Source organism: Fukomys damarensis, unplaced genomic scaffold (genome assembly GCF_012274545.1).
Source record: "Fukomys damarensis isolate Sample0158 unplaced genomic scaffold, DMR_v1.0_HiC HiC_scaffold_7, whole genome shotgun sequence".
Lineage (NCBI taxonomy): Eukaryota > Metazoa > Chordata > Mammalia > Rodentia > Bathyergidae > Fukomys > Fukomys damarensis.
In genome coordinates this window covers 4054647-4080475 of record NW_022900919.1, presented here as the reverse complement: position 1 = coordinate 4080475, position 25829 = coordinate 4054647, and the positions used below count along the sequence as shown (strand labels likewise).

The following is a 25829-nucleotide window of genomic DNA, read 5'->3' as shown; positions in this document are numbered from 1 at the left end:
GTATAACATTAGTGTTCCTTCATGTTAATTTTTATGTTTCTTTCACTTCCCCTTGTAGTAACAATCTGTTCCAAATTCCTAAGAGATGATGGATGATTCAGTATGTAAAGATTTTTATCAAGCATTGCCATTGTGAAATACTTTGTCTTTCCTGTTTACTTTGTTATTTTATTTTTTGGTTATGTTTTGAAATACAGTCATTTTGTTTTATCATTTTTGACTTTGTGTTTTTCTTTAAAAACATGCACATCACTATTATACATTTTTCTACTCTATTTTTCAATCAAGTGATTTTATCATTTCATTTCTTTTTCCATTAATCATTACTGTGATGTTAATATAAATTTCAAGCATAATTATGTGGAAAATATTATGTATAATTTGCTGTATTTTTGTTGCTAGCTTCCTTTCTGTTACCAGTTTGATTACTGACGTGACTTACACTAACTCACCGCTTTTATTGAGTTCTGTCTTATTTCTCTTCTTTTTCAGAATATTCCCTATGTTTGCGTTTGTTTCACTCAGGTTGGCAGTTCTTTTTCAAGTTGGAGAAAGTGCAGTTTTAATTTTACTTGCAACAAATGTAATAGATTAATAGAGAGAATAGAGCTCTTTAGACTTGTCTTCCTATCCAAATGCCAAGGTATGTCTTTATTTCTAATGAAATTATTATGAGATACTACTAGTGGACTTTACATTTTTTAATTAATTTAGTGATTGGGATTGTTCACTCAATTCTTTATAGTCACATGGAGATTGTTTATCCTTTTATGTGAGCATTTCATTAATTTTTTTACAATTTATCATAATTTTTATTCTTGATACATTATTTTGGTAAGTAGAGCACCATTGCCTTTTTGATGTAGTGTGAAACTTCATAGTTTGAGGATAATTTTGGTGTTTGTTTTGCTCTTACTTGTTTTTGTCTTTGAGAACTGAATGCTGGCACTTTATCACTGAGCTACATCCTAGCACAGTGGTGTCAAACCTACAGCACCTTTCCCACAGCGAGCTGTTCGTTTCGTTGAATGTTCTAGTATGTTCACCACACTACCCTAGCATTGTACACTTTTAATTTTTTTGGTGGTAGTGTGTATCGAACTTAGGACACCCCTGAGCTAAATTCCCATCCCCTTGTACTTTTAATTTTTAGACAGGAGCGCACTAAATTACCAGGCTGGCCTAAAATGCGGGATCTTCTTTTCTCAGCCTTCAGAGTAACTGGGATGAAAGATACGTGCCACTATGCTCATCATTACTAAGATCATTATGCCCATCTATTAATTGATTTTTTTTTTTTAAATTTTAAGACGGCGTCTCACTGTAGTTCAGGCTGACCTTACTCACAGTGATCCTCTGGCTTCAGGCCTGAGTGCTGGGATTACAAGTGTGTGCCACCATACCAGGCTTTTTCAACAGTCTTAATGACAGCTCTAATTAAATTACTTTTCATTCATGCCCTTAGAAATATTGATAAGGGTAAAATTTATCTTTTTTTTTTTGGTAGTACCAGGGATAAGACTCAGGACCTTGTGCTTGTGAAGCAGGCATGGTGCTATTGAGCTAAATCCCCGTCCCATAAAATTTAACTTTTTAAAAATAGAATATTCTTTCATCTGTGGAAAATGTGTATTTATTTTTTAATGTACACATTCTAATTATAGTAGTTTAAAATTTTCTTTGGTATATCTGAAATATTCCCAAGTGAAAAACTTTATTCTATTTTTGTCTCGTTTTGGTTGCATTTGAGACCATTTTGAGGTTGGCAACAAATATTTGCATGATTTTTGTTCAAATTTATATTTACAAATGTTGCATTAAAAGCATGATAGCCAGGTATAGTGGTTCATACCTGTGATCCCAGCATTCATGAGGCTAAGGCTGGAAGATCTTCACAAATTTGAGATCAGCCTGGGTTACATAGTTCAAGGCAAGTATGAACTACATAAGGAGACCCTGTCTCAAAAAACAACATATGGTAGACGTAGACTCCCTACATGATTTAATGTTTGTTTCCATATGGTATGTAGTTGTCATATGCTTCCTGATTATAGCAAATGCTCAATTTTTATAATCATGATTTTATACTGTAAAAAATTTATAGGCTGTTTGGTCATCATTGGCACTTTGTGAATTTTTCTGATCTTTGTGATTGAGGCTTACCTTTTGAGTTTTGAGGATGAAAAGTACAGAACTGATTTCGTGGTCTTATATCAGGTGGCATATACTGTTGACCTTTTTCTAGAGATGAAAATTTTGTTCGTTATAATGTATCTTATGTGACAGATACTATGAATTCACTTTGGTATCACTATCTTCTAATAATATCACTTGTATTGATGTTTTCTGCCTGAAATAGTTACTAATAAGAGTAATAGATTGTAAGTTTAAAACTTCATTAGTTCTGTGTTTATTTGTACTTAGGTTTTTGTAATATAAGAACATTTTTTCTTCCGTGTAATTCTGCAATTATCAATATATATTAATTGAAACTTGCTTTATTCTGTAGGTGAAATTAATAGGTATCATTCTTGCTGGGGATTTAACTCAGTGGTTCCACTGCCTGCCTCATAAGCTCAAGGGTCTGAGTTCAATCCCTGGTCCCCCCCAAAAAATAGGTATCCCTCTTTTTGTTTTTGCTTTGAGACAAGGTTTCACTATGTAGTTTAAGGTGTCCTTGAATTCACCATGTAGCCAGGACTGTCCTCAAACCCTCCCCCCTCACCATCCTCCTGCCTCAGCCGCCCAAGTGCTGGTATCACAGGTGTATGCTACCATGCCCAGCCCATAAATATTAGTTTTGAATTTGCCAATACTGTTCCACATTTGGCAATTTAGAGTTTTACGTGGGTAACTGTGGTGCTCACTTAAGCAGCACATATACTAATTAGGTAGATCTGTCCATTCAGCATCCCTTAGTCTTCCTTATTTTAATCTTTTTGTCTATTAAGTAGTATCCATGTTCATTTTTTCAAATCCTGCTCTAGGAAACTAGCTATTTCTGCCTGAGTCTCTGGTTGTTTCCAGGAATGATACTTAGACAAGAAGTTAAAGACAGACATATTGATTTCTGTTGTGTTCTCTTCTAAGCCAACAGAAGACAAAACAGGGCAAATAAGTTTGTGCGCTAGTATTTGCTTTCATTTTTATTGTGCTATAATACACACTGAATCAACCTTTTAAAAGCATTCATTGGTAGTCATTTGAATTGGTTGTTATCTTAGAGGGGAATCAGGATTTCACAATTGAGAATGATGTTTACTGTGAGTTTTCCATATTTGACTATTTATTTATTTGGTACTGGGGATCAAACTTAGGACCTTGAACTTGGGAGGCAGGGGGTGGAACCAGTTAGCTAAACCCTAGCCTTCGTAGGTTCCTTTTCTTTACTTGAGTGATTTTTAAAGTCATGAAATGGCATTTATTTTGTCATGAGTTTATGTATCAAAAGAGACTTCACTCTTCATTTTCTTAATATGATTTACCAGTGTATTCAACCTTCCCTTGCATTCCAAGAACCAAATCCCTCTTTTGAAAAAGTATTAATTTTAATATATTGAATTTACTTTACTAGTAATTTTATTGATTTTTCTTTTTGGTGTTTTAAGAGATTTTGGTCTATAGTTTTTATTTGTCTTCGGCTTTGCTATCAGTGTAATAATTAAAAAATTCCATTGTTAAATTTCTCAAAAATGTAGAGAAAAATTGGTAGTTACTGGTGATTTGTTTGTTTGTTTGTTTGTTTTTGGTAGTGGGGCTCAAACTCAGGTTCTTGTGCATGGTTGAATTCTTTAGTAAAATCATCATATAAAGTTTTTTTGAGGGGGGACTTTTTCAATTTAACTCTTTTGAGATTTAATCATGATAGCTTTTGTTTTCTTATAAGTTCATATATTTTACTAGGGTATCTTTTTTTTGTGCATGTTCAAGAGATCAAACCTAGAGACATTGCGATGAGCAACATTTCCAGCCCTGTTCTTCATTCTTGTTTTGAGACATGGTCTAAGTTCCTCAGACAAGCCTTGAAATTTTAATCCTTCGTCTTCACACTCGACTATGCTGGTATCAGTTTTCTGCATGTAGGCTTGCCTTGTTCACTACCAATAATAGATAATGAAGAATTTGCAGCTACTGAAGATACATTTCACATGACACCTACTAATCAGTTGTTATTGGTTAGTGACCTGGGGATCAAACTCAAGGCTTTGTGCATGCTAGGCAAGCATTGTACCAGTGAAATACACCTATAGTGTACTTATTTTAGCAATTCATTGAAGGAAAACTCCTTATATACTACTCTTAGGATTCTTTATAATCTGTTAATGTTTCAAGTTTTAATTCTCATTTTTTATTCTTTAAGAATAAACAGCCAAAGTTTTTGTTAGCTTTACTTTACTTTTCACTATCACTTTTGTTTTCCTTTTTTCAATTCTGTATTCTCTTCAGTCCATTTCAGCCTCTGTGATATAATGATACATGTTTTCTTAAAGCTAGGAGTTTTCCATGCTAGGGATTGAACCCAAGGAATCAGGCATAAGTAGGTATTCTGTTGCTGAGCTATATACAGTAAAACTCTACCCTCTAGTCCTTTTTATCTAGACCGATTTTCTTTCAGTGTTGGATATTTTAAATATTTTATCTACTTTTAAAATAGGGTGTTTTGATTTGGTAGGTTTGTTCTATGTCTTTGTTTCTTTGCTTTGTTGTAGTAGGTTTAGGGTGTATGGGTTTAGGGTTAGGGTTAGGGGTTCTCATTGAGTGGAGTGGCTCAAACTTAACTATCCCATGCCACTAAGTAATTTCTTAATCTTTGTTGTTTTTTTCTAAGTTGCATTTAATAAGGAAGAACTGAATATTGATTTAGTGTATTTAGTGAATTTTGGTGAATTTTTATATAATTTATACTTAGATACATTCTATGTAATACAGAATATGGAATATATGCAAATATATATTATAGCTCATGTTTATATTGATGGTAACCATAGTTCATATTTGTGACTGTTAAATTTCCTTGCAAGAAACGTAGTGTTTGGGTGCAGAAGACTCAAGTATTTACTACCAAGATAAAATATGACCTTTGAGTAGATTTGGATCACTGTTCTTTAAAATCCATTGTACTGTTTTTTTAAATCCATTGTATTCTTTTTTTTTCAGCTTTAATTGAGTTTATTGGTACATTTTAGGGATACAGTACAATTACATTCATTGTTGGGATCTTGTACCTCCACATGACAAGTCTTGATTCTCATTTTTTCCCCTTACCCCTGCCCTCCCTTCACCCCCTCCTCCCCTCCCCATCTACAAATACTTTATTTCCATCTTTTCATTATCTCACATAATCCATTGTATTCTTAATGATACTTTTGTGTTTGAGTTTGATTTGCTTTGATGTCCTGACCTTACTTTTTCATTTAATCTTATATCAATATCTGGCCACCCTTTAAGTTTTCCATGAAGTCATAGTAATGGGATTTTAAAAAGTGACTCCTAGTGGAATGTGATAATACTCTGATTTTTTAAAAAAACTTTTCTTTTCATCCTTTAACAACCAGCTGGGTGGTTTTTCTCATAATTTCTTAATAATCTTTAATATACTTTATGATTTGAGAACTATACTCGTAATCTTTCTGTATGGTGAAGTAACTAAATCAATATTTTTTTGTGTATCTGAAAATAGCACACGAAATACTTCACTTTTTTTCTAAGGTATTTTGGAAATAGTTTTAGTGTTTTCATTATTATTATTATTTTTTTTTTTGGCAAAACTGGCGATTGATTTTAGGACCTTGTGCTTGCCAGGCAAGCTAAATTCCTGACCCATTATTCTTGATAAATATATTGTATTTTATTTGCTTGGTTAATCTGGCTCTTTGAATCTGTAACAGCTCTTGTATTTTTTTCTGTTTTGATTTTCTTTGTATTACTTTTTGGAAAACATGGTTTTAAATGTGCTAGATTAGTGTTCTGCCATTGAGTCACAGCTCATGATTGTTAATATTTTTCTTTGAATATTTACCTATTTTTCTTTTGAATAAGCCAGTTTGCTTTATGTATGACTTTTACATATCTACATTCTAGTGTGATAATTTTCTCCACTGTGGTAATATTTAATATTTTACTCAATTTCCTGTTGTAATTACAAATAAATGCTACATGTGCCTGGATTTTACTAAGTTAAACCATAATACAAACACGTTGTATCACATTCATTCCTAATAAGGATACTGTATCACAAGACTATATCTTTTATGTTATATTGAGTTATTAAGTAATTCTATCAATTGTTCTTTTACATCCAATATCATGGCCTAAGCCAGTTAGGGTTGTACATTCTTTTATTTCCTGTCACTTAGGATGCCATTGTAGAAAAATTTCTTAATACAGTGAGTTCAAGACCAACTTAGGAATTAAGACAAGACCCTGTTATATAGAAAATACATGTCCTGGGCCGGGGATTTAGCTCAGTGATTCTGCCTTGGAAGCACAAGGGCCTGAGTTTGATCTGTGGTACCAAACCAAACAAAAAAAATGTGTCCTGTACTCACTAGTCATTGCATATTTCTCTAAATGTCAGTATATGTCCATTAAAAATATTCATCACCTTCCATTTCAAAAGAAAAAAGTGAATGATTCTTATCCTTGATACTTCTTAGAAAAATGAGGGCTGTGATTTTAGCTCAGTGGTTCCACTGCCTGTCTTGCTAGAGTAAGGACCTTAGTTCAATCCTGGTACCAAAAAAAAAAGAATTAGTGTTCACAGGTGATTATTCTACAATCAAGTAGTTGTATTTTCAGTGCAAGAAGAACTACAATGAAATATGAGTATTTAAAGTTTCATGTCACTAGTAATTTTCCCATGTTTTACTAAAATTAAACTGAGAATCTTTTGACCGAGCTACTTCTGCATCCTGTTTTTTTATCAGTGATTTAATTTGTAAAGGTTGGGATTAAACTTTTGACCCTCCTACCTGAGACTCCCAGTGTGCAGTATGTATAGGTTTGTGTCACTGGGACTAGTTTGTAATTCTTGTATAAGACAAAGGAGTTAATAAAACATCTCAAGTACCTTTCGGTTTTTAAATTTTGTTAATATATACTTTCCATATATAATTTATCTTACAGCTTACAAACTAATTCATTAAGCAACACTTGCTCTTTGAATTGTTAATTTCCTTTTCTAAAAAATGTCTTTCTTGGGTGGGGATGTAGTTCAGTGCCACCACTCCTACCTGGCAAATGCAAGGTCCTGAGTTCCATTCATCTTACCAGGGGTGAATGTCACCTTTACATTTATTATCATTACATAATTGCAATTTGCAAAATACATTGTCGTTCTGCAGTTGAAATTTTTAAAATAGTTGTAAATTAGTTTTAACTTTCAAACACCTGAAGTGTTAATTTGGTATTTATTTGTTAAGCAGGAGGTGGAACCACTGAGCTAAATCCTCAGCCCTATAAATTTTTTTTTTTTTTTTTTTTGGTACTGAGGATTGAACTCGGGTCCTTGCGCTTGTGAGGTATTTTTCTTTGTTTAAGATCGTAGCATTGTAGCATCTTCAGTATTTCTGGTGAATTAGTTTGATCATAATTTTCAATTCCTAAGCTAAAGTGACCTTTTTTTTTTTTGGTACTGATGATCCAACTGAAGACCTTGTGCTTGCAAGGTAGGCAGTAGCACCACTGAGCTAGATCCCTGGCCCCAGCTTAGGTGACTTCTTGAGACAAGGTTTTTCTGTGTAGTTCAGCGTGGCCTTGAACTCACAAGCTGCACAAGCTGGGCTTGAATTTTCAGAAATCCTTGTTCCTCAGCCTCCCAAGTGCTGGGAATCAAGTGTGTGCTACCATGCCCTGCCATCTGCATATTTTATACACATTAATTTAAGACTGACATCCTCTATTATATATTTTAGATGTACATAATGATAACATTCATCAGAGGGAGTTTGTATCTGTAAATGATGTGTCGTTTCTCCTTTTCCGCATTACCCTTCCCTCCCTTCAACCCTTCCTCGCCTCATTTAAAGAAATCTTTCTCTCTACTTTTTTAAATTTTCTTCTCTTGTCCTTTCTTTCCTTTCCCTACCCATCCCGCCCAGTTCTCCTTCTCATTACAGACATTTCCCTTTTCCCATTATGTATTATGCATTTTTATCCTTATTTCCACTTTTGGTTCTTCCCATCAGAGAAGCAATTAAGTATTTAAGCATGTGTTTCCAATTTATTTCACTTAAGGGTATGGCCGCAGTGTGCGTGCATTAAGCTAGAAATATTTCAAAGTTATCCTTTTTGGCAGAGTATATACTCTTACATAAAAATAACATATTTTCTTTATCCATTCATTAGTTGATGGACATTTGGGCTGTTTTCATGATTTACCTTTTCAAAACTGCCACTATAAACGGGTATGCTGCACCTGCCTCAAAAGCACAATGTCCTGAGTTTGATCCCCTGTATGGGGTGGGGGATGGGGCAGACATGGGTATGCATATATTGCTGTAGTATAATGTTTTAAATTGTTTCAGGAAGATACCAAGAAAGGGAAAGTAGCATTAGGTCTTGAAATTTCTTACTGAATTAAGCAGTTAATCCTTCAGGGCCTTATTGATAGGTTTTTAATTTATTGACTATTGTATGCCTTGATGTAGATTTTTTATAATGGCTAGTTGGAGTTTTATAAGCCTCAATTATCTGTATGTCAGACGCTTTTTCTTCCCTGCTTGGAATGTTTTCTGCCATTACTTCTGCAAACATTTTTTTATGTTATTTATGCTGTTACCTGCGTTTTCATTGACTGATCAATCTTACGTTCTTTGCATCATGTAGTAGCTATTGTATTTTTCATAGGCCCTTTGTATTTTTAAGGAATCTTTCTTTCCATGGTTGCTACCCACAATCCTTTCTTCTACATCTGATATTTTGTCATTGGCTCATTCTGCTGTATATGTTTTCAGCAGAATTTTTAATCTTCTGGATATGTTTGAATCTGTTTCGTGGATTGCATTTCTTATGTTTTGTGTTCATGATTTCTGTCCTTTTCCTAACCTGTTCCATTTTTTATCAGTATCTTCTCTAGAGTCACTACCATACCTTTCATCAAGGTCACCATCTCAGTAGTTATGTGGGATACTCTTTCTGATTTGATTTTTTTCTTGAGCCTCATTCCTCTTCTTTGTTCTCCTTTTACCACTTCAGAGAATCCAAATGGATGTGATTTGAATTGTTCCACTTCATTGCCCCCTGCCTGGGTTTGCTTTTCATGAGCTGGAAGTTTGAAGTTTCATCTTTAAGTGTCTTCATTTTCTATTGTTTTTAGTTGTAATTTCTGAGTTGATACTTGCAAGTTGCTTATGGCAAGTGGCTTTATTGCTAGCATTTAAAACTCTTAGGAAATAACTACTTTTCAGACATAAATTTTTCAGCTAGCTTTTCATTATAAGTCTGTTGGAAGATCGTACCTCCTCAGAGAAGTTGCTGCTTTATCGTCTTAGTCCCCGGTTCTTTGGCACTGGTGTATAGTATTGTTCATAACCCTTAGGCCATCTCAATGTGGTCATATCAGTAAGAACAACTCATTAGAACAATTATGCCACCTTGACGAAAGCAGTACAATCAGGAAGAATGATAGCATCAGATTCACCCTAGAAAATGACAGAATCTTAAATGAACCAGAACATTATATATTATAAATATGTCTTCAGTGTGCCAATTTCATCCTTGGGGGAGAACATTTAAAAGTGCTTGGAGTAAAACAAGTAGAAGAAGAGCAAGAGACTAGAAGGAAGGCTGAAGGACAAAGGAAGCTCATGTAGATTTTGGGAAACTGGCTAAGAAGGCAGGAGGGAAAGAGAAGAAAGATAAAAACAACAGACCAATAACAAAACTAGAAAAAGTGTTCACATATAAAAATGAACAAACAAAAATTTTTTTAAGTTCACTTAATGTGTTTCTCTTGTCAGTACTAGACAAAGTGGACTTGCAGAGTCATTAATTAATTAACACTTGCAGTGTTCATTAATCTCAACACGGCAGCCATTATTTTTGGAAGGGTAGTGAGTAATTTTACCAACCTGTATTTACCCTTTAGTTATGAAGCTCCGCCTGGTTTCTGGATGTAAGTCTGATACCCATGTTGTTCATGTTCCTCCTTTGGTCTTGAAGTTGGTTCCTTGACTTCCTGCCGACTTGAACTCTGTTCTGCATCACCCTGAAGGAGCCAGCTCGAAGCTGCTGTGAATTCTGAACTTAGCCCCTTTCCAAAATGGCTGGTGGCCAGCTGTCCTCTCCTGGAACATAACTGAATCCTAATAAATCACCAAACACTGCAGTCTGCTTTGTACACTGGTCCATTCCACTGATGTGTTTGAGCTGTCCTTCCCACACAGTCGGCTCAGGAAGAAAGTGCTGCTTTCCACTTCCTTCTATCACAGTTTGTCCCTATTTCCTGCAGTTCTTATTAAAGTGCAAGTGCAGTCATTTTAAGAATTTTAGGTCCTTTGCTGCATGATATTTTCATATAATCCAAGTCACTACTTATTTCTTGTGAACTTTTCTATGTATATATTGATCATGATAAATCTAATTTTCTAGTTTTTGATTAGGTGTTACCAGTTTGAGATGTTAGAAATTTTAGATCCCTCTCTGATATTTCCATATAAGTCCATATCATTGTGTGTGTGTGTGTGTGTGTGTGTGTGTATTATTATTTTTTTTTTGTACCAGGACCTTGCACTTGCGAGGCAGGCAGCAGAACCACTGACCTAAATCCCCAGCCCAAATTTTCTTTATTGTTTTTGGTATTGGGAATTGAATTCAGGACCTTGCACTTGTTAAGCAAGCACTGTGACTCTGAGCTATTTCCCTGGGCTCATTGTATATATTTTATTAGTAGCAAGAGCCAGTAACTTCCATTGTGCAGTTAAGAATGAATCCAATTTGTTTTATAAAATTTTAAATGGCTATAAATGAATATTATGTATACAGAATAGTTATTTTCGGGCTGGGGATTTAAGCTCAGTGGTTCGGTGGCCTGCCTCGCAAGTGCAAGGACCCAAGTTCGATCCCCGGTACCAAAACAAACAAACAAACAAACAGAATAGTTATTTTCATTTTGTATATATAATGTACTTTACATATATAAATGTATATAATGTACTTTGATAATATCCACCTCCAGAACTTCTGTACCCCTGATAACCCCTTCCTTCGCCCATCACATCTCATATCCATGAGAATATGTAATAGCTCAAAATCCAGTTAATCCTTCATACAAACTGTTAATCCATAACGCATACAAACTGTTAGAGTATATAGCATTTATTAAATACAGTAGAAGAGAAAAAGGATATTCTTGAATTTGGGTGCAGTTTTACATGTACATTATGTAGATTTTGATTTATTTCCTCTGACAGTAAAACATGCCATGTAAACCAGGCACATTGGCATAGTAGTCCCAGTTATTTGTGATGCTATCTTGAGGGGAAAAAGTGACATGATATGAAGAGAGACCACAATCTCTTTTTGTCTATATACATAGTAAATGTTAAGTTTTCTGACTGTCACAAATGTTTTGGAATAAATGTGTCACTGGTAGACAGAGGGAGACGATACGCATATCAGGGAGAAAAGCAAAAGTGGTCTAAAAAGATGTCAGCAAAATTAATAGGACGAATTGTATGCTAATAATGTAGACAGTAATGACAATGGCAAGTTGAATTTTATTACCAGGTTCATGATTGAAGATGCATTTGAATGTTAATAGATATGTAAGGTGGAATATAGGGGCAGTATGTATCCCAGTGTTGAAGAGGTAAAAGGAGATTGATACCTACTTTCAAACATTACTTTTTTATTTCTTTCACATGCCTTTCAAGGACCAAAGAGATCTTTCTTCCAGGTAAGAGCAGTAAATCCTCACTCTGATTTTTTATGATATTCTTTTGGCCACACTGGTTATAGATTAGATTCTTGTCTAAATTGTGTAAAATTTTCATTAAAACTATTTGGTTTTGTATATTAGTATTTTGAAGTTGTTTTCATCAAATATTTTACAGTTGTCTCTTATTGTTAGACCACATTAAATTAAATTAAAAGTTGAATTCTAGGCATGGTGGTGCCTGCCTGTAAGCCCAGCACTTACTTAGAAGGCTGAAACAAGAAGACTGCAAGTCAGAGATCAGCCTGGGCAGTATAATTCTAGGCCAACTTGAACTACTTAGATTCTGTCTTGTAAAAAAAGAAGCTAAAATACATATTTTCTTAACTTTATTTTTCACCAAAAATTGTACATGAAACATCCAAAAAAGTGGAGAGTACATGTCACTGTTTTAATAGTGGATTTTTGGCTTTTGAGAAAGTACTATGGAACGTAGACTATGTCACTTGTGTCTTCTAGTGCAGTGTCTTTTAAACACCGGAACTTGTGTATAAATTAGCACTAAGAAGCTATGCAGGAAATGCTGATTAAAGGAATGAATGAAGGGACCAGGGTTTTAGCTTAGTGGTGCTGCTGCCTTCCTCACAAGCGCAAGGTCCTGAGTTTGTTCCCCAGTACCAAAAATAAATAAAAATATGTATTTAAATAGCATGAAAATAATTTGGAGTAGGAGGAGATGGATGCTCAAATCACAACAAGTGGTCATAGGAAGGAAAGTAAGTTTCATCATTTACCTACAGTATGTTTTGTTGCTTGGGAATTATTTAGCATTAGAATTGTGGGAGTTTTTTATGGAGAATCAATACATACTCTATTATCTCCTTACCTTCCGTTATGATAGCCTATTATTTCCATTTGCAGTCTCCTGTCTTCTCCTAGGTGGTGAAAGAGTTGACAAGTAACGTGTATGTGTGTGTGTGTATGTGTGTGTGTGTGTGTACCTTATGTACTGGTTTCATCTACAGCATCACCAAAATATTTTAATTTCTCCTCTCTGGGACCTTATTGCCATCACTGTATGTCACAACTTTTATAGAAGCATTGTCCATCAATAGAAGTGACATGCTTCTTGGCAAGGGATTGCCTGGAATATTCAGTACTTCTCTCTGCTCTAAAAGTGTCTTTGCTTCTGTCTTGTGGTATATTACCCAATGTATATTTGTTTTGAGTTTGGAAAGAGAAATGTGTGGGAACTGTAATTAATGTGACCCCATGGACAATTAAATTGCATCCCATATTATATGTAGGCTTTTTCACTAGCTGAGTGGCATCTATGTGCCAGTTGTATTTCCATTTTTTATGGTACTTTCCTTATTTGCGTTAGAAACCTACTGTTTTTAGGAAAGTGTTAAACATGATAATCTGAAGTCCTTAATTTTTCTAGGCTAGAGTCTATTTGCCATTCTTGTTGAATATAGTGGGCCTCACTTTGGGTTAAGATCTAAGATTGAGTTTTAACTTATTTGCTCAAAACTAAGATGTGTATCCCATCAATACTGTAGCTATAAGGAAAAGCCAGATCTTTTCACTGACAGTAGAGTATGGTGTTACCATTTTGTAGCGCATGTGGTTCCATCATTTTCTTGTGGGTGGTATAAGTAACCCCCATTTTCTTGGGGGTTGGAGTTAACTCAGTGTACTCAAGAGATTTTAGTTTATACCATATTACCTTGATTTCTTTCTTTATTTTCTGTAGTTTACCCTTTAACCTAAGTGAGGTTAGTACAAATACTGTTTTCATTGTGTACTCATGGACCCTAAACTGTACTTTTCATCACACAACTAAGTCCATTGCCCAAGGCGTCTTTATAGATAAGTTTGTACAGTGGACACATCTAAAAATAATCACCTATTTTATCACTCTTAGGAATAAAAAAATTTAAGATATGTGATAATCTCTTAATTTGAAATTCTGTAACTTTTAGAAACATATGATTTTGAGGTTTCAAAAATTTCATAAGTATGTGTAGGGGTCCCTGTCTCCTTTTTCATTTTGTTAGACTGTATTTTTTAGCTATATTCTTAGGTATTTTTCCATTTCTTTTATAACACTCATTTATTTTACAAACAGTGAAATTACTTTTGTAGTTCTAATACTCATGTATCTCATTTTTCAAGATCAGAATGATCTTCTTGATAACAGATTAATGTCCTAATCATATGCCTTCAAGTTACACGAAATGAAATACCCAGCAATAAATTATTTTATATTCTGTTGTGGTTCAGCACTTCTTGTCTTTAAGGGACTAGACTTTAAAGTTGATACTGTTGCAGCTATGCAACAGTTATTAGTTATTAGTGCGAAAAGTAGGTGTGATCAATTTTTAAATAGATGTGTACTATTTGTCATAGCGAAACAACAAAGAAACAAGAAAACAGGTGATGGGCCAGATTTAGACCACAAGGCCATACTTTCATGAGCCCTGACCTAAAATAGTTTAGTTTTAGATGAAAGCACCTCTACTTAGAAACCAGAGAGATGTCGTACCTATGTCAGTTTACTGAATCTTTAACATTATAAAATATGAAGTTAGTTTAAAAATGAGAGAAACTTTCAATCCTTTGAAGTCTTGTATCTTAAAGCTGAGTGCTGAATGTTGTCTTTTTTTTTTTTTTTGCACTTAGGCTTGTAGTACATTTGAAACATGGCTACAAAGAATGAAAGAAGCACTTAGTGAAATAAATCATTTGCCCTCTACCTTCCTGCTCTATTCCCACGAACGATAAGAATTAATCATTTGTAATATATATAATAGTAACTTTTCTCAGCTTATATACATTATGTAGAAGTTATTTATAAATGTATGATCAGAATCATAGGTAGTATTTTGTAACTTTCTGTTTCCCTTATACGGTAAACATTTTTTGAAATCAAGAAGAATTTTTCTACAGTTTGGTCTTTGGAGATAGAGTACGAATGATAAATGTAAATCTGCTTCATTGCTTTGGGAAATGTAGGTTAACTTTTCTAAATTTGTTTTGCTGCAACATACAATGCTTTAATATATATAATTATGTATAAATTCTAATTAGTTTGGCTCCTAATTCTATATAATAGATTTTTAGTTATAACATTTTGGATCATCAGTTATGTATGCTTTTGGTTTTAGTCTTTATTGTTTAATCACCCTTCAGAATACCACAAAGCAATGATGTAATAGCAGTGCTAATTTTCATAGATACTTAAAAGTTTGATGGATATGAACAGCCTTCAAATTTTTAGCAAATCTAATAGGTGAAATGGTAGTTTTAAAAACTAAATATAATTTAAATGATACATGGCCATAAATAAAAAAATGATGAATCTTTTATAATAAAAGCACTACTCTACTTGTCCTCCAATCCCAAGAAATGTCCTCTTTGTTAAAGTATAAACTATTAAACTTTTCCAGATTTAGCACTTCTTCATAAATTTCCCAAGTATATGTAAGGCAGTTGATTTTAAAAATGATTTTAGATTTGGAAGAATCACATAGAAGAAACTTACATATTGTCACCCAGACTGGATTTTTTTCTCTATCCCTTCACCTCCTCCTTTCTTTCTCCCTTTTCTTCTGCCACATGTTTTTATGGTCTCAAACTACATTCATTTACCTAGAAATATCTCATTTATTTTTCTTTATGGCACAGTAATACTCCATTGAATTTTAAAGAAAAGCATCATCTTTATCCATTCATTGGTTGATGGTATTTGAGCTGTTTGCAAGTTCAGCTACTACAAACTGTGCTACTATAAACATGGGTGCGCATATATCGCTGTGGCATGATGCTTTTAATTGTGGGATAATAGCAAGAAGGAGAATATCCAGGTCAAATGGAATGTCTAATTTTGCTGTTACGAAGCATCTCCACGTTGATTTCCACAGAACGGTTGTTCATTAACAGCAGTCTGTAGTAGAGATACTGGGAAGTATGGTACTATTGTCTGGGAATTCACTTTCTATTTTTAAATCTTGGTGAAATCCATAAATCTTTATTCTGGATATGAGGGCAAGGGGATAGCATGATTGCCTGTGTTTCGCTAAGAAAAGCGCTTTCACATTAGCAGTCTGTGCCCTGGAAACAAGGATTGAAAGAAGAAAGGGACTTTCCTGTGAGTGACTGGACTGCTGAGCACAGCGACTGCCGTTGCGAGTGGTCTGGGGAGGACTGTGGGACCTCACTGGTACAGGCGCAGCCTCTAGTAGTGGGCCCCCCAGTGAGACACCCGGGAAGTGTGAGGAGAGTACGTGCTCTGATTTCTCCTTAAATCCTTGGAGCTTCGTTACTCTGTTACATCATTTGTATGGAAAGCTAGGCTTGTGTTACTTTTCAAAATGTATTTAACTAGGATAGGATGTTACCTTAATTCCAAGGAAAAGCCATATAGCTGGCTGAGAATGCCTTCTGCATATTTACATGATGCTTTGAATTAGTATTCTCTGGTAAATTACTTAGTTTCACATGTGGGGTTATATAGTATTCATTTATAGTTATTTTTACATAAAACAGTTAATTTTTTTTCTCTGAGTTTATTGGTACATTTTAGGTATACATTACAGTCACATCCATCATTGGGATCTTATATCTTTACATGACAGGTCTTGGTTTTCATTTTTTCCCCTTGAAGATAGTTAAGTTCTAAACAGACAAATTGTTTGACTTTTACTATTTACTAGGCTGGAGACGATTGGCTTTCTCAGAGTGCCTCATAGAAAGATACATATTTTGACCTATACTAAACCCAGATGAGATCATTTTTTTTCCTGTTGTACTAGAGACTGAATTCAAGGGCTCTTTACCACTGAGCTAGCTATATTTCAATATTTTTAGTTTTCATTTTGAGGCAGGGTCTCACTAAATTGTCCAGGCTAGCCTGGCAGTGCTTTTATTTATTTGTTTGTTTACTGTTGTTATTATTATTATTATTTTGGTACTAGGGATCGAACTTGGGTCCTTGGGCTTGCAAGGCAGGCGGCAGCACCTAGGAGCTAAATCCCTGGCCCCTGGCAGTGCTTTTAATATTGACAAGGTCAAATCAAAGGATCCCATCGAATTGTCAGTTGTCTGTAATGAGGCTGTGACATATAGCCCAGCACAAGCAGGTTCTGGTAACCAGGGAGTTGCTTGCATAAATCAAGTGGATACTGTAAAATAAATAAAGTTGCATCAGTATAGCACAGTTTGAGATTCTCCTTAGCATCCACATTATGTATCAGCAGGATAGAAGTGGCGGCCCTAATAACATCACAGCAGACTGTCTGCAGCAGCTCGTTCATTTCAGTGCCCATTTGCATCTGCTCTCACATCCTTTTGTCCTGGAGAAATGTTTCATTGAGGCTTTTATGAAAAATATCTTGCAAAGATTTTTAAGAAAAGGAATGATGAGAAGTCAAGTGAAAAAAAAATGACCTAGTGGCAAATAAATGAAGAACGAGTGAAAGAAGGCATTGGGGAGGGAATCAATTTAGAAAGTAGAACTTGAAAAGTGTTGCAGCGCAGGCCAGTGAGTCGGTAATTCAGGTGCTAGTTCTAGAGAATAGTAACTGGCAGTACCATCAGTAAAGTCAAGAACGAAGACTGGAAGCTGTCGTTTTCCACTTAGGGGTCTCGAATCTTATTGTGCCTTGTCATTCCCTACCTAATGGCTTAGAGATGAGTATGTGGAAATCTCTTTGCTCAGCCTGCCTAGTTTTCCACCTTTAATTAATGTATACCTTGCTTTCTGCCTCTTACAATTCAGTAACCAAATTTTTAATCTTACTATGTCTGTTTAGTCTTAAAAATAAGGAGCTCTTATTGACTGGGATATTTCCCCTTCATATTTAACTTCATTCCATTACCTTACAGAGCCTACTATTAATCAGCATTTAAGGTAATAACTGAGTTGCCCAAAGTGCTTGATTAGACCATGAATAAATGAAATTTTGATGCTTAAACTCCTGTCACATAAACAGTGAGGGAAATGAGGGTTAGGAGACTTAAATGAGGTAGCCATTTGTGAGGAAATGAGGTAGCCATACTTTATTAGGGTATTATGACATCCCCAAGGAATCAATACTTTTACAGACCATGTTAGATTGAACTATGCAGATATGGGTCATGGTATTGGGGTGTGAGCATCAGATAGATTCCACATTTATGCAAAAATTAAGAGATTTCTTATAAATTTCCATAGATAGTTGTGAAAAAAGTGCAATCATTGGCTTTCCCCATTTTTTATGGCAGGTCCCATTGGTGTCTTTCATACTGTAGAGAGGCTGTGAAAGGTCAGTGATAAGACACTGCATTATAAAATGCACTCACTGACTAATGGCTTCAGATCATTAGAGGAAATGATACAGCACAATCTGGTTATGACTTCAGTGATCATGCAGTGTATAAGACTATGTATGATGTTACTTTAGAACATTCTGATTTTCAAAAATTATTCATCTGGATGTCACCCTACCATGCTTAGTGTGATAGGTATTTCACAAAAATATTTTATTTTCATTTTTTAAATTAAAAAATAATTTATTGGTACATTTAAAATATACAGTATGACATGCATCATTGGACATTTGCACCCCTTTACATAATCCATGTTGGATCTTATTTTTCCCTGTTCCCTTGCCCTCCTTTCAACCCCTCCTCCCCTCCCTATCTACAAAGACTTTGTTTCCATTTTTGCTTTTTCTCATATTCCATTTTATTTTCATTTTTGTGACCTAGTTCACAATACTGCCTTTCAAGAAGTGCTAAAGAAATGTCTACTGACTCATGACAGATGGGAAGAGCATATGTGTTTCAAAGAAAGGACCACGAGAGACTATTGCTTGTGAGCCTTTTACATTTCTCCTCCATTTGGTAAATCCAGAAAAGAAGGAATACTTGTCACATTGGAACTTTTAAAAGCTGAAAACAAATAATAAAATGTCATATGCAAAAACAACTGACCAAGTTGTTAGTGTTGAATTCTAAAAAGACATTGAGAACTTTGTTAAATAACGTATACATTTTCTTTTCTTGCTTTCCTTCCGGGTTCTAGTTAGTATTTCTGAGTAAGATTAGTGCTTTATTTTTACTCTCTTACCTTTAGAAAAACTAATGCTTGTTAAATTGATAGAAGTATATCAGATTAAAGAAAAACTGGTCCTGTTAGTTAATTCATGGTAGTCTTCATTGATACTTCATGGGATGCCCACCCACATCCACCTCATATTTTAGTGGAGAGGCTATGCTTTGGAAAGAACATTTAAATATATTTGTGCTCCAATGGAAGTTTGGAGTGAGACTGTCATTGAATGCAAGACCTGAAGTATCACAGGGGTGGTCACTATGCCTTAATATAAATAACTCCATGGAGGTAGTCCTGTTGGCTTTTCTTCCCACTTCAAGACCTTAAACATAGTGTTTATGCACTTACCAACACACATAACAATTGTGATTCAGTTTTTGTTCAGTGGTCTGTCTCCTTTTCCCAAAATAATGATCTCCTACTTGACAGGGATTTAAAAATACCATTTAAAAATAAGTTTCATTAAAATTTGTTTAATGACCAAATTTGGAAAGAATAAGATACAGAGACTTAAGAATAGTAAGAGTATAGCAATAGAGAGAGTGATATTCTGATAGACATTTGAGCATGTGGCGTGTTTGACAGTGTAATGAAGAGGAAATCTTGTGATTCCCCCCACACGGAGTTTTAGACATAGACATGATGAAAAGGTATAGAGGTAGTTTTAAATTTTAAAAATTTATTAATTCAACTTAAAATAGGCCCTCTCACTTCAAAGATATTATGCCATCATTCCTGCCACTTTCTGAAGCAGTTCTAGAAGTCCTTTTAGGAGTGGCTTTAGATGTGCTGTTGTAGTTGCCTTCGTGTCCCGACTTGATTCAAAAGGATTACCCTTTCATGGTCATTTTGACTTCGAGGAAGAGACACAGGTGTTACATGATGCCAGATATGATTGATACAGTGGATACAATTATACCACGATATTTTTACAAGCCTGTCTTTTTGTTGGATGGCACCTGGCCACAGCGTTCACTGACTTTCTGAGTATACGGCATAAAGACATGAACAGAGGGCTACCAGGACTGCTTAAGGAAGTGGCAGGAGTTGCTGGGTGTGGTGGTACAGGCATGTAATCCCAGCATCGGAAAGCTGAGGCAGGAGGGTGGTTGTGAGTTTGAGGCCAGCCTGAACTGAATGAACTACACAATGAGACCCTCTCTCTCTCTCTCTCTCTCTCTCTCTCTCTCAAAAAGGAAGAAATTGGCAAGTGTGATGATATGAGTGTTTGAAGCAAGTGGGAGTATTTTGAGAAAACTGTCTTATAGTAATACGTTTTTTAGAAAATTACACATTCAGTGTATATTTTGATCGCCCCTTATAGCTCTAAGACTAAAGTGGTTTATATTATGTAATGGGGAGAAAGCAAATTCATGTCTGAATTTGGAAAATTAGGTTTTCTCTTTGGAAGCTGCTTTCTGTTCTAGCTTGAAGCAAGTGGGAGTATTTTGAGAAAACTGTCTTATAGTAATACGTTTTTTAGAAAATTACACATTCAGTGTATATTTTGATCGCCCCTTATAGCTCTAAGACTAAAGTGGTTTATATTATGTAATGGGGAGAAAGCAAATTCATGTCTGAATTTGGAAAATTAGGTTTTCTCTTTGGAAGCTGCTTTCTGTTCTAGCTAAACGTAAATGTGTAATCCTCACTTGCCTATGGCAACATCTTTGTTGATCCTCCTAACCCTCTGCGCCACAGGAAAAGTCTGCCCCTAACAGTGCTCGGTGTTTGTCTTCAAACTTATTGGGAATGTCGGGTGAATGAACACATATCTGTCTGTTACCACTAGAAATGAATGGGATTATTCGCTGTTTGAGAATGTTATTACTTTGGATTGACACAGAAACCTGAATGTATAATTTTGAAGATTTCTTGTCAGTCACATTTTTATCTGGACTCTAGTCTTTTCCCAGCTTCTTCATGTGTGTGATATCAAAACGAGTTCCAGTGCCCTGTGTTTTACAATAGGTCTGTCTTCCAGGACTTCTTTAGCACTTTGTAGTACTGGTGATAATTTTTCTTTTAGTATCATTGTGTTTATTTGTCTTTTATTGAAATGTCATTTTTATCTCCATTGAAAGATACTGTTACCACAGAAATACAGTTTGCATTTTTTGACACCAACATTAACACTAACCCTAAACCATTGATTTGGTTTGGAAGTCACTGGTAATTTTATTATTATTCCTTTTTATGTCATTGGTCCATTTTTCTCTGAACCCTTTCAAGGTTTTCTCAGAATGTTTGCTATGGAGCAGTTGTTTATAATGTGTGTGACTCTCTGTGTTAACTTTGTAGTGTTTGGGTGTTTTGTTTTGTTTTTGTTTTTTGAGACAGGGTCTCACTACGTAGTTGAGACTGACCTGGAACTCACTATGTAGTCCAGCCTTGTCCCAAACTCACAGTGATCCTCCTGCCTCAGCTTCCCAAGTGCTGGGATTACAGGCATGCACCACCATGCCCGGCTAACATTTGGTTTTTTGATGATGTTCTTAAAACTGAAAATTTATGTCTTTATAGATTTAAAAAATATTTTCGGTCTCTTCTTTCTACCAGGACTCCAGTTTTTACATGTGTGATTATTAGACTAATTCATATTTCTCGCAGATTGCTGAGGTTCATTTTTTAAATCTTCCATTTTCTTCTTTCATTTTGACTAGTTTCTGAGAAGATGACCTCATGCTCATAGTTTATTGTTTCTAGTTTGCTCATAAGTGTATCATGTGAATTTTAAAATTTGAGATATCTTGTTTTTCATTTCAGGATATATACACACATGTATGCATTCATGCATTCGTGTGTGTATTATATTCTGTAATATTAGATAATCCAATTTTCTTTCTATAAGTATATTTTGTTCTTTACAGTAATATCTTATAAAAATCCAACGTATCAGCTGTTTCAAGGTTAACTTGTTGTATTGGTTATGTTTTTCTTCATTAAATAATTTTGGATTGTAACTTGAACAATCTGTTCTAGAAATACTACCTTTACACCTTCCCCCTCCCCTTTTGTCTAGTATGGTTTCCCTTCTACTTTTACATCTTCCTTTTTTTGTTTTTTTTGTTTTGTTTTGTTTTTTGGTACTGGGAATCGAATTTGGGACTTTGCGCTTGTGAGGCAGGCGGCAGCACTACTGAGCTAAATCCCCCGCCCTGTGTTATTCTTTTTTTAGATTTCACATATTAGGGAGAATGTGTGATATTTGTTTTTCTGAATCTGGCTTATTTCACTTCATATTATGATACTGATAAATATGATAATATGATATGATATGTAATATATATGATATACATATTTTCTTTATCCATTCACCTGTTATGGGAACATCGCCTGGTTTCATATATTTGCTTTCGTGGATTGTGTCACAATAGACAAGAGTATGAAAGTTTTCCTATAGTAATATTTTAACTTTAATTCCTCTGGCTATATCCCAAGGAATTCTATAGCTGGGTCAAATTATAGCCTTTATTAAAAAATATTTTTAGAGGAACTTTCATGCTAACATTCTTGTAGTGGCTGTACTAATTTAACATTCCCACAAGCAGTGTACATAGATATTTAGTTTTTCCCAGCATCCTCACCAGCACTTTTTTTTGTATTCTCACTGGTGTGAGGTGGAATTCCAAAGTAGTCTTGGTTTGCATTTCCCTAATGGCTAAAGATGTTATTAGCCATTTGTACTTGTAAGAAGTGTCTGCTGTCTTTGTTTGCACTTGATGTTTTGGTGTTAGGTTTTGTGTTCTTTATATACTCTGAATAGTGATCTGCTATTGTAGAGTAGTTGACAAAGATTTTGTCTCATTTTCTGGGCTGCATCTTCACTGTTAGATGTTTCCCTTGGGTATAAACCCTTTCCATATTTTTACGGCTGGTTTAGATTTCATGGTATTGATAGTGAAAATGAGTTAGTGAATGGATGATTGTGAATGAAACAAAGCATTGGAAAAGATTGAGGACAATTAATGATCTAAATATATTTCATTTAATGAATTGAAATTACTATTATGGCAAAGCATGGATGTGGAATATTTGGTTAATTGTGGGTAGATGTTTGATACGCTTTCTTTTTTGAATGAATCCCACTCTTGAAATTTACTTTTTGTTTTTTACTGAGTTAGGACATAAGGACTTCACAGCCTCTAGAATTTAGGAGTAAAATAAATTTTATCTATTTCATTTGAATTGTTTATTTTTTTGCATTTGTTAACTCATTATTCCCAGTCATCATAATGATCATGCTGGAAAGGGGAGCTATTAAAATTTTTGTAATGCATACCACCCTAAAACGGTTATTGCCTTTGTATGACCTCAGGAAAAATTCATAAATATTCCTATGGAGCCAATTAAGCTGCTGTGGAACAAAAAGTGCTGTACTTGGACCAACACTAATTGGTCTTGTATGTCTGTTATCAGATGTTATTGTCTACCATGTACCTAGACACTAAATAAGAGACAAAAGTGCAATGGAGAACAGAGGGAGTTTCTCTCATGTGTGTCCGCATTGCTCACAGTGGTCTGAGATGAGATGTACAGAAAAAGAAAGCTTTAGGGAGCGGGGCTACTGCTCAGCAGGACAGGCACCCTGCTTCGCAAGATGCCTAGCCTTGTTACTGTGCTTGAATCTGAAAATCAAAGAGTTTTTAGGAGTGTTGTGTTGGCATGAGTAAACCTGAGGATGCTGTTTTTCCTGTCCTCCTTTAGTTCCTATTTTAAAGCTTAGTTTTAATTATATGGAATTATCACCCCAGCCTTTGTTAAACTAGACCATCAACTATAAAACTGTGTGAAGGACCACATAAACATTTTTTTGTTTTGAAAGTCATATTATCTCTATTGCAGATGATCTACTGTGCTGTTGTATTTTGAAAGCAGCGTAATAATGTGTCACTGAGTAACATGCTGTGACTGTATCCCAGGCAGACTTCACTCACAACTGCAGCCTGTGGGTAGGTAGCATGCCAGTCCCTCCAGTAGAGCACTGGTTTAGCTCTAAGCAGAAAACATAATTAATTCAGCCACATGATAACATCTGAGGATTATTATGACATTTTATTTTCATGAAAATTATTTTAGATCCTTTGTCCAATCCCACTCAAAACAGTGATACAATTGACCTTCACATTCCATCATCGTAATGTAAGCAATGTAAAAGAAGGACTGTCTGAGAAACTGGAGTTCTAAGAACCTCTTTCCAGTTGAGCCCGTTTCTTCCACATTCGTCTGTAAAGGTCCCAGGGAATTAGTGTCCAATATCTTGCCTGCCTTCTTTTCTGTTCAGCAGACTTAAAATCAAAATTTTGTTTCTCAGTAGGATTGGTGTTAACCATCTCCTTTGAGTGGTGACTAAAACCCATTTGGACTTCCTCTAAGAAGTTGTAATCAGGACAGATTTACCACATTCCAAATCTGTTGTTTAGCCTAGTATATAAAGACAATAAATGATTTGTATATATTTTATTCTAATTAATCATAATTTTCCAGATTTGCTCATTTGTCAATGCATCTGCATTGGAGGACTTAAGTAGAAAAAGACAGAGTGTGTGACTTGCTGACTTAAAATTAAATTAGGGCTATTTTTTATTTTTTAGTCACATATATGACAAATTCTTATGATATGCATTTTAGGAGAAAGTGGGAATGCAGTTAAGTAAATGACTCAGAAAAGCATATAAAACTGTTCAACCATATCAACCTTTATAATTAATAAAATGCATACATGATATATACACGATATACATATGAAGTACATGTATATATGGGCTCTGTATGTGTACATATGAAATAAAAATTGATAATTATTTGCCTTTTTCACCTATCAGATTAGCAAGCATATGTGTTAACAAAAAGTGGGTAGTTTAGAACTAGTGTGTTACAAACTTTGAAGAAGCCAATGCAAAAGTTGAATTAGATGGAAATTAGCACATTTTGACCAACAGTTTTACATTTAGAAATTTACCTGTAACATGAAATAAGAACTGTGCAAACATGTGTGTAATGTCAGGGCTACTTATAGAAAATATAGATATATTTATAAAATTGTAGATAATCTGATTCAGGCTAGAGAAATTAGTGATCATATATTTTTAATCTTTTCACTTGGAAACATTGAATACAGTTGATTTATTTTCAGTGGTTAATGTGTAATGTATGCTCAAGTTAACTGACAGGAAAATTTAATTTTCAGAAGTTTATTTACCTGTTACTAAATATCAAGGATGTGTGAATTGACAGTGTATATCAATAATGTGAAGTGATATATGTATTTATTGTGATATGGTCAATAAAATCAACTTTATAGGAAGTATACTCACAATGTTTGTAGTGGGTTCTGGTGGTTATTTTGCTTTTTTATGTGTGTATAGTTTCAATTACATATATATTTCTGTATACAGCGCTCATTGCATTCCGAGTATATTGCCACTTAAAAATAGGAACATTATACATGGAGTAATTGTCTCATTTGATGCTTGTACTAACCATATGGAATTCCTTTTCATAAGTAAATTGAGGCTGAGTATTGAGTTGGGCTGTGTAATTTTTCCCATTATTCATAACTTCTAAAAAAAATTCTATGGTAACACAAACTTTATAGTTAAAAATATTTATGATTTGCTAAATCTCTTGTGCAAAAGCAGATTTTATTGAATGATACATTCTCAGTAGTTTTCCTGTGACTTTAATGTCAGCATCATGTAGATTATTAAGTAATGTTTCTCAGTTCAAAAGTAAATGTTGGGATTTTTCAGATACAAGAGAAAAAGGTGAATAAGAAATTGATTTGTGGAAAAATTCCATGGTGTGTAACTTCAGGGTTTGTGACCTAGAAATATGGCATACTATTACTTAGGA

The 25829-nt window shown here is 34.6% G+C and overlaps 1 long non-coding RNA gene across 1 annotated transcript; it reads left to right on the top strand.

Annotated features, from left to right (window-relative positions):
* Positions 1-458: 458 nt before the first annotated feature.
* LOC117285199 lies at positions 459-24977 on the top strand. Its single transcript, XR_004516162.1, has 3 exons — positions 459-643; positions 11874-11896; positions 23820-24977. It is a non-coding gene; the product is annotated as an uncharacterized LOC117285199 (long non-coding RNA).
* Positions 24978-25829: the final 852 nt, after the last annotated feature.